At 37.6% G+C, this 10505-nt stretch overlaps 1 protein-coding gene across 1 annotated transcript in view; it reads right to left on the reverse strand.

Moving 5' to 3' along the window:
• Window positions 1–10505, reverse strand: part of LOC121347438 (centromere protein P) — a 112230-nt gene that overhangs the window by 32697 nt on the left and 69028 nt on the right. The gene's annotated exons all lie outside the window — the stretch shown is intronic.

A 10505-nucleotide genomic window follows, 5' to 3' on the forward strand; every position in this document is an offset into this window, starting at 1 on the left:
CATTCATTTGTACCATAGTTAGTTTATTAGATTTTTATACTCTACAGGATATGTAGTCTTATAATAAATTTAAGCAAAACAACACATATTGCTGCAAGTATTTTCATTCAAGTAGAATTCTTCCCTTATCAAACATTCAGGCTCCTAAGACCCAAAAGAAATTTTCCACCGGATTTGCATGGGATAACACCACTAAAATACAAATGAATCAAGATTTATTGAGACCATTAACATATTTTTTTCTCCACGGTGTGCTTTTTCACTGTTAAGATACCATAAAAGTGAACTTTATGCAAGTGATTTGACTAAGATTATCCCTTTGGGGGTTTAGTCCAACGAGTCTCAAGCTTGCCTGATATCATGCTGTGGAAGTTGTTCCTGTGAGAAGCCCTCAGCAGTGGAACGTGGCCTAAAGTGAAGTTACAACACCAAAGTAAAGCCCCAGTAGTGAGACAGAGAATGAAGGAAAAATGTTCTTGAAATGCAGAGGCAGGAGACCAAGCAGAAGAAAGAAGCCAAGGGACAAAGGACACAGCAAACGGGTGGGTGCTTGCTCACTTCAGATATTCACGGCAATTAAACTTGCACAACCTTTCTGTATGTCAGATGGAAGCAGCTCAAATCCACTCTTCAGAATTACCAATTATATTGGAATGGAATGGGCTTTACTATAAAACTCTCATCACTTCTGAACAGTGAGCTTGAAAGAATTTTATAAACAAAGTAAATGGGATTGTCACAATTTTACAGCTTGTGACTCTAGGACACGGTGACCTGAGAATTCTTGATCAAGAAAAACATGGGAACAAGTTTGGAATCTTTGGCCATCAGCATGACAAAAATATGCAAGGACAGCTCAACACAAAACCACTGTACTTAATTTATTCTCTAAAATATATTTGTGCAAATAATTAATTTTTGGAGGCCTACACTGGAAATTAATATACTTTGAGAAGGCCATTGGATTGAGAGTGGAATAATAATTTTGCTAAGTGTTATCAGACTCAGAAGTCTTATGAATTATTGTGTGTGTGTGTATATATATACATATATATATATATATATATACTGGGAGAGCCTTCATGGCAAATCCCTAATGAGAATTGCTTTGAGGGAGATCCTGAGATCCTGCTAAGCCAATCCTGTAACATTTCTGCCAGACAATGGGACCTGGGACATGCACAGCAGCATTCTCATTTCTCCTGTTGTCCACACACAGATGCAGCTGACTTCTACTCACAGATACATTCAAGAGTGAACCTGCTGCAACTTTCTAAGACTGCAGAGATGTCCCATCAGAATTTTAAAAACATTTCGAGAGGAAACTGCTTACAGTACAGCAAAACCCTGAATATGTTTTCAGTAACCCAGTCAGAGACAAGTGCAAGGTAAACAGATCTGAATACAAAGTGTGAATGTTGAAACTACAAGAGAGAAAGATATTTTACAGTCAGTAAGAGACCAGAATAGCAGAGGTTAGGATTCAATAGCCACAGAAATTCCAAAACCACAATGCTTTGTGGTATAAGAGGATTTTTGGGGGTTTAGAATCTCTGTTAGATTTCTAAGTTCTGACCTGCATTGTTGGCTCAAGCATCCCACACCAGAATTTTGACAAGACTTGCTAAATCTCATTATAAATTGAAATGGTGCAGAAGACATTCTGTGGTTATCACCAAATTAATACAAGAAGGTATAGAAGATGTTGTTTTTCCTGAGTAAATGCTGACGGAACTTGGGGGTTTTGCCTGAGCCAGGGACAGGCAGTGCTGGTATGATAAAAACTGTGGAGGTCCCAAAAAAAAAATGTTGCTTTCATGGAAGCTTGGGTAGCCTTTTGAATTTGAAGGAACAATTAGAGGCAATGTTTTCTCTAAGTAAGGTAAAAGCTTTCTTAGGAAAAAAACTCAACAAAAACTACACAAAAACCTCAGAAAAATAAAGGCATCAAATACCTCCCAAAATGAGATTTTCATTATTAATGTGTTGAGGCTATTAGAATCTCTGAGACCCCAAAAATGTTGAGTTCACATTATCTACCCTTCTCCTCTTTCCATTTCAATTTAATAGAGATCCCTCCACAACAAAGCTATAAATTACTCAGCTTTGCCTTGAAAAGGAGTTGCTGTGCGACCACTTGCTTTCTATTTACCCGTGACAAAGTGAATTTCACTCAGTTAATTCACTCTTACAGTAACACTACAAAAAGTGGTTGATGTAATTTCTGAATTTCCATTCTGAAATACCCACCATGCTTACATTTTGAGTCCAGCCTAAGTTTGTTGGACCTTATCATAAATAATCAGGCATTTCCCCCAACTGCCTTGCTCCTAATAGCCAGAATAGTTTTGCACAATTTATGCTCTTGTAGAAAAAAAAAAAAAAAGGTTTATGAAGGAAGCTGCAGTCTGGGGAAGATACATTGTTCCTTTTTCTTGATGTTAATATGGTCTTCAAATTAATTGTAATGCACAGCATTTCTCAAGCTGAAACAATTGCAGTTTCCGAATACAGAGCTTTGAAGTCAATGCCCCAGATAAACCTTCTTACCCATAGAACTCCCAAATACAAATAAGTGAACACTGCTGATTTTAATCACCAGGACAGTTGATTCTGGGGGTAGCCCTCTGGATTCCCACAGAGAAGCATCAATGAAGGACAGACCTAGGAAATACAGCTCAAACTCTGCTGCTGGTTTTAGTGAGGGCCTGAAATGGGATGGTTCATGTGAGCCCTGCGGGCTCATTCAACAATGTTCAGCTACTGGGCCATGGCAAGGGTGAAGCTGCCCTCAGCCTCCAGCCCGTCTATCTCTCTGTTCAAATGAAATTCCCCTTTGTATCCTGTATTATTATTATTCCCCTTACTATCCTGTATTATCCTGCGACACCCCACTGTGGGAATTTTTACCAGATGTGACTGCAGAGCAGAGGCAGTCGTGTGCTGCTCCAAGGAACTCCAGAGCAATGACCAGATTGTGTGTTGGGAAACTTTATGAACTGTTCACAGGCTGATAAAGCCAGTGAATACTTATGGAAATGTGGAGGACTCTGTCCAGCAGCAGTCAGGCAGGATGAGGCTGGGCTCTATGGGAAATGCATAAGCAGAACTGTCCTGGCCTAGATCAGAGCCCAGCTAGGCCACTTCCCCAGCTTTGACAGTGGCATTTCTACAGAGAAAGGGCACTGCTATTTCTGGCCTTCCTTTGCTTCCATTTTCCTTGAAGCAAAGTGAAGCTGTGGTTTTGGGACAGATGTTTCATTTAGTTTTGAGATTCACCCTGAGGTAGTTTGGCTTTTTACTGCCATTGCCAAGGGAGTGGCTGGAGCTGTGTCAGGGGAGGTTTAGGTTGGTCTCAGGATGGGGGGTGCTGGGCACTGCCCAGGCTCCCCAGGGAAAGGTCAATGCCCCAAGGCTGCCAGAGCTCCAGAAACGTTTGGACAACACTCCCAGGCACAGGGTGGGATTGTTGGGGTACCTGTGCAGGGCCAGGGATTGGATCAATGATCCCCATGGATCCCTTCCAACTCTGAATATTCTGGGATCCTTTTAAGACTGGGCAAACATTATCCAGTTGAGAGAAGCACATTTACTGTGTGAAAAAGTTGACATCATAGAGGTAATGAATCTGCTGGTTTACTTTTGCTTTACTAACTGGAGTATTTCAGTATCATAAAAGGGATGATAATTTACTGTTAATTGGTTTCTAGGGTGGTCAAAATGTTCTATGCAGTACTCAAGTCTGTACGTTCTTTCAGAGACACACAATGGTGCAGAATGCGTTCTTAAAGGTAATTTAGTGACCCAGTAACTCTTGCATCATGAAGAATGGAAGATTTTTATGAAGAGTTCTGCTTGATGCTCTCTCTTCACTTCTTAAATTGAAAATAAAAGAACAGTGCTGTGTCTTTATGGGTCTCTCCTCATGGAGATGGAATGTAGAACAGGGTGTCTGTTAGCAAGGAACATTGCATCTGTAATGAGACTTCATAACCTGGTTATTGGGAACATTAAACACTATCTTTCCATTGAATTTCATTACAGCAGATGCAACAAAATTGTTCAAATTATACTTGCAGGCATTTGAACATAGCTTCTTGGTACCTGAATTGGTATAAAACTTAGGAGTGGGATGTTAATTTATTGGGAAAATAAAAAGTTAGATTCATTTTGATCATATGATTGTTTCTTAATGTGGAAAAGGAGATCTGTTTAATACATTTTGGAGGTTTTTAAGTGACGTCTTCGCTACTTTTAGATGGAAAAAGTGTTCCAACATTTTTCCACAATACTTTGGGGCCTTGAGACTGAACAGCAGTTGTTGACATCTTTAAATCAGAGCTCTTATTTCACATGTCTGCTGTTTTTTCCCCATTTAAAATGGTCTTCAGTGTGCCAAGAGAAGTAAAATTAAAGCCTTGAAATAGAGTTTGGGTAACTAACTGTAAGAGAGGGGTCATGTTACTGAAGATGCAATAAAAGCAGGGATCTCTTTTGTTCATTAGGAAACAGAAATGTGTGTCTCTTGAACGAGTCCAACATATTATTATAAATCTTTTTGCATGGATGTTTGTACCTTTTTCACTTTACAAGAAGACAGTGAGTCTGTTATACAGGGCTTCTTCCAGATGAGGGTTGGTTACACAGTTCACTAAGGCTTTAAATGCTTCCCACAGCCAAAACCAGCTTTAAAGGAAATGTCTTTAAAAACATTCACTCTTTCCAAAGGGCTGGCTTCACCTCTGTGGTTGGGATGTTCTACAAGGTGGCCATGGTGTGGTTCTGACCCGTTAGAGCACTTATTTAACCTGAAGTTTGGTCTTCCAAAACCTGATCCGTGACTTCAGCGAGGAGAGGTGGTGTAGAAGTTCTACCAGATGTTGGTACCTCAAGGTCTTTGTTGTTTTGACGTTGGTTGAGGTCCCTGGGGTTACACTTCCAACTGAGGAGAGATTTTGAAGCTTCCTGAGGAACCTTCCAGAACATCAGAAAGTGTATTGGTCTGCAAACCCACAGTCAGCAGACTTATTCTCTGCAAACTGCTTCATGCAGAAAGTTATCAGGGATATTGTGTAAAATTATTTTAGTAGTATTTACTCATAATTTTACTATTTTTCTGTCTGCAGACTTGTCTGAAAATTGTATACACTGGAATATAAACATAGTACTTAAATGAGAAAATGTTTTCTCAGGAGAGTTTTCACCAGTTAACGCTGGTATTACCACATGACACAAACGATAAACTGTTTATTTTCTTGCTGTGATGTAACTGTTTATAAAGCTGTGACTTGAAAGAGCTTTAAAGTTCATAGATTTCTTTCAGTAAAAAATTTTCGATAGAAAAACGTTAACATTCTTTTTCCTAGTTCTGATAGTTATTTTCTTTTAGCATATAGAACTATTCTGGCTATTAGGAGCAAGGCAGTTGGGGGAAATGCCTGATTATTTATGATAAGGTCCAACAAACTTAGGCTGGACTCAAAAAATCACCTGGTGTTTGGGAGGTACAGAAGCTGTGCTATTCACTCTCCCCATAAAGGCCAGTGATGTCCCTGCCCAGGGCTCCATGTCCATTCCTGTGGCTTTGCAGCCACACAAACATTCCCTGTAGTCTCTACAAGTGAACAAAATACTCAAGAGTTGAGAGAATCCCCCCAGCAATAATCTTCCAGTCTGCTTGAGCCATCCTGGCTCCATTCAATAAATAGTCTTTTTTCCCCCAAGGATTTAAGGATTAAAGTAAATTAAAGCATTCAGAGTTGGATTATTTAAAAGGTTCATCTAAAAAACCATTTACCTTGTAGTTTTTTCTCTAATAATCTGTTATGTAAGGAACTTCCTACAGCCACTGAGTAAACAATTACTGCAGTTTGGTAGAATTTCCATTTGTTTGGTGTTTAATTCTTTGTGCAGGATGCAAATTTCCACACAGTTACTGAATGCAGACTTCTGATTCATTACTTCTGTTTTAGGCTGTTATTTATATTAATGTAGCTTTGATAAAGTGAGTTATTCAGACCAGCATAACATTGTTTCCTACAAAGTACTTTGAAGCAGTTCTGTTAATTCAGTGAAAAGATCTTTCATTCCAAGTGTGCAGTATTATGAATGTATACACAGAAATCTGTAGGTTTTCCATGCAATATTACTGAAACAAATCTATGTTTCTCTGTGAGAATTTTTCATATCATAGTAATGCATAAAAGCTGACTTATTTTTTCCACAAGACAGATATTTTTCTCAAAGGAGCAATACTGACCACAGCTGTGGAAATATTAGATCTTCAACAACACTATCAACAAAGACAAGAATCTTCTAAGTGAGTTATGTAATGGTATTTTTAAAGGATTAAAATTAGGAAAAAAGATTAAAACATACTTATTTTTTTCACAGCAGTTTCTCCAAACCCCTGAAATTTGGCTTTGCATACCTCTCATCCTCTGGCCTCACAAATTCTGTTCCTTAAAAACTGACAGGGAATGGCAGCCCTTGGGAACATTTTGTGGTTCTCAACCCCTTTTCACTGACAGTTCTATATAAACATCTATGGCTTCCCTCTAATGCAGGATGGCTCTGGACTTACTCAGGTTATTCACTACAAGTCTTCCAGGGAAAACTCTCCTTTTTTCCAGCTCACTTTGGCTCTCATTACAAAGAACTCAGGAAGCAAGAGTTTTCCTCTTTCAATTAGGCCAATTACTTTTTGGGTCTATATGAAACATTAAAATCCACTTCACTTTCTTGCACATTTCAGCTGAACTATAAATGCTTCATGAAGTATTTCCTTCTGTTTTAAACTTGCCACCCACTGATTTCTTTAGTGTTGGTCTAGTTTTAGCATTGGAAATATCAAAAGAATTACTTTCTTTCTTGACAACATACGGGTTCAAATTAATCTGCATTGCCTGTATTCTGTATTTATTTGAAGGCTATTTTGAGAGCCTCTGGTAAAACCTTAAATGACAGAAACAGTAATTAATTCCCATTTTAGCTGAATTTCTTTCCAGCCTGAGCAAAGAACATCCTCTGGTTTTATGTGAGGAGGTGTACATCTTATGCACTAATTGGAAAAAATAGAAATTCTAATAACCATGAAGCAAAAGTATAGTCACAGTATGAATTAAATGCTGAGAAATGCCCATGGCAGGGGGTTGGCTAGATGATCCTTTTAAGCCCAAACCATTCTAAGAAATTGCTTAATAAACAAAATAAAAGTTAATAATTAGTAAGTTACTTTCTAAAGTCAAGGCTCCTTTGTTCTGCTGTGGTAAAACCAAATGGAAATCATTCTTTGTAGAACACAAATGTTCAAGAAGAAAATAATACCGTCTACTTTACAAATTGCTCCTCAAAAAAGATCTCTTTTTCCATACCACAAGTTAATATGCAATTATGACATATGTTTTCTTTCAATTTACATAAATATTTCCACTGAGTGGTAAAAGGAGCTTCTGTCATCCAGTGGATTTCTGTCTCTGACAAAAAGCAGTGCAAACCCACCCAGGGAACCCAGCTTCTTAACTAAAACACTCCTGTATTTGCAAACAAATACCTTTGGAAATAGTGTATTAGGATATCTGCCTGACAACCCTTCTCTGCTAGTTTCTACATGGTCTTTTGGCTTAATTTAGGAGTCTTTATCTTCCTATTTTTTTTTATTTTTCAGTAAAAAAAAATATATAGTGATAGGACTTATTTGTGATTTCTCCCTACAGCTGAAAGGGGAAAAAATGAATGCTAAAAATCAACAAAACACTTTATGGTATAGAAATGATTAAAGCAAATTTAATTGCCTTTTAAAAATGCCCACTGAAACATAATATAGATTACATATTACCTACAATTTAAAATTAGCATAATTATGGGAAAGTAATACTAAAACTGTAGCAGTAGTCATTAGCTAAAAGTAAATCAGACTTTTTCAGAAGGCTCCCAGTTTCTTGGGAGTATTTAGAACTAGATCTAGCCCTGCCTGACAGATTTACTGCTTTTGTGTTGATGAGAAACAAATGAAGCCCTCCCAGGAAATTCCCACGGATAAAAACACTCATCTGAACACAGGCTGAGTTAATTAATATGACAGGGAACTCACTTCTTGAATCAGAGTATACCTTCCTTATTATTAGTAATGATACTAATGATTAGTAATGAAAGAAATGCTTTCATTTCTACTATTCCAAGTGAAAAATTGCGTGTTTCAAAACTTGCAAACAAATTGAGTTTGGAGACCTTCCTAGAGACCTTGTTACTCTCTCCATCTACAAAACAGATGTGCTCAAAGTACACGCAAACATTACACACCCGAGTTCTTCATTAGACAAAGAAGTGAAAATTGTAGTTAATTACTGTCTCAGGAATGTGATATTCACTGTTTCCACTTCTAGCAATCAATCACAAACTGAGTTGAAGTCATCTTCTTTTGGGCCTTTGGATTTTTAATTAATATATAAATTACTTTTGTTGATAAGTAAAGTTCGGAAAAACGAATTCCAAATTAAATTATATTCTCTTTTCACTCTAACATGCTTTAAATATTTTTTTCTGGACTAGATGGCCACATTTCTTTTTTCTTAAAAATAACAACTCACTGGAACTTGATGATAGTCCCCACTGTAACTGTTGTCTTTCTGTTCTGAACAATAGGAATCTACCCAAAGGCTTTCTAAGAACATTAAATTATTTACATTCTAGATCGTCCATCCTCATCGGTAAAACCTAAGGGAAAATGGGGGAAATTCAGCATTTGTAGGTGATCAAGATTTGGTTTTTTTTTTAAGGCATTGTTGAACTTTAGCAGAGTAAATTCTTGATCCCCTATGAGGAAATGTTGCTCTCAGTCCAGCTTGTATTCTGGAACAGAACATTTTCCTTTAGAACTTATTGTTGGAGTGATTCAGTAGTTTGGCACTGGTTGCAGAGTTTTTGATTTTAACTACTGTTTGATTTTCTGTGAAAGAATGTCTAGTGTTTTCAATGTCTCTAAGGCAGATAAATACCCATAATGCATAAAAATGCCATGCCACATTATCCAAACCTGTGAGCAGCATCACAAGCACGACCGACAATTGACACGTACTGACATCCAAACTAATTTCAAGACCTTCAGTGATCAGGCAGAGCAGTTTCCTGATCCAGATTGGTGCACAAACCTTTCCACAGGACCAAGGAGAAGAGCGTCAAGGTGGGAATAAGCCAGGTGGGAGCTTCTGAAACTGGCATTCCCACACTGAGGAATTTGTATTAATCTGTAGCCTGAGACAGAACAAAGTTAAGTGATGCTCCAGAGGCAACAGAAACTGTCTGCAAGGGTGAAAAACCCTTCAGGTGATGTTTTTCCTCTCCAGTCATTCCAGGTCAGCGCATCCTTGCATCCATAAAAGCCATGATGAGCCTGAGAATCCCCATGGATGTACAGACATTTACACTTGACTTTATGGCTCTTTTTGTACACAAGCTCTCAATACTGCAAGTTATGACCCGCCCTGCAATATTGCTGTGTTACCCTGCAACATCAGGGACTGAGGACTTTTACTGCAAAGGAAACAGTATTTTGATGCAGTTTTTAAGTCAGCTGCCAAAAATATGCTAAAAGTTATTAACAAGCAAAAGTTGATTCACGTATGATGATAAAAAAAAATAAATATTTTTAATATATTTATGTATAGATACTGAAGAATCAAAATGAACTACAAGAAGCTGAAGGGCAGACTTTGTATGCTCAGCTGGGTAAATGGTGTAGTCCAGCCTGAGAGGAGCCAAAATTTAGCTAAAACCAAAATATGTGACCACACCGCACATGGAACGGTTGTGAGCACGAAATGAATATGTCATGTTATTAAAATGTGATGGGCAGGCTCCAAGGCAGCTTTGTGCAGTTGATGTTAGATTCATCACATTATGTAAACCACATTTATAAACAATGCTAGAAAATGAAAAAGGACTTAGTTTGCTTTAGAATAACAAACGTATACAAGACTGGCTTAAAACAGAGATTGCAATGGTGGCATTAACCACATATGGCAGCATATGTTTGCTCTCTCAGACATATAAAAAATGCAAAATACAGTCATTTTCAGAAAGAAATGAAAGGTAGCAGTTTGTGTCACTGATGAGATAATTTCAAATTGAAAACACCATCCAAATTCTTTTTCATCTGCATATTTCACCATAGTGAGACAGTATTCTGAACCACATATGTGTTGGATATACTTCTATTCTTTGCTCAAAAATCAATCTCCATTACTTATAAATGTTACATAAGTATTTTAAGGCAAGACAGAATTCTAATTTTCAACCAATTGTCTCATTGGTGGAAACAGAAATCACTAAAAAGTTCTGAGCAAACAGTCTGACCTTACATAATCTATTAGTTATTTAATCTTTGTTTGGAAAACATACCAACATTTGCTTGCAAAGAAAATACCCTCAGACTACTATTTTAAGTATCTCTCTTCATTATAGCCCCAACAACATGCATTAAAAACCTGAGACATTGAAAACGTGCT

This window comes from Onychostruthus taczanowskii, unplaced genomic scaffold (assembly GCF_017590055.1).
Source record: "Onychostruthus taczanowskii isolate IOZ18803 unplaced genomic scaffold, ASM1759005v1 scaffold9, whole genome shotgun sequence".
Taxonomy (NCBI): Eukaryota; Metazoa; Chordata; class Aves; order Passeriformes; family Passeridae; genus Onychostruthus; species Onychostruthus taczanowskii.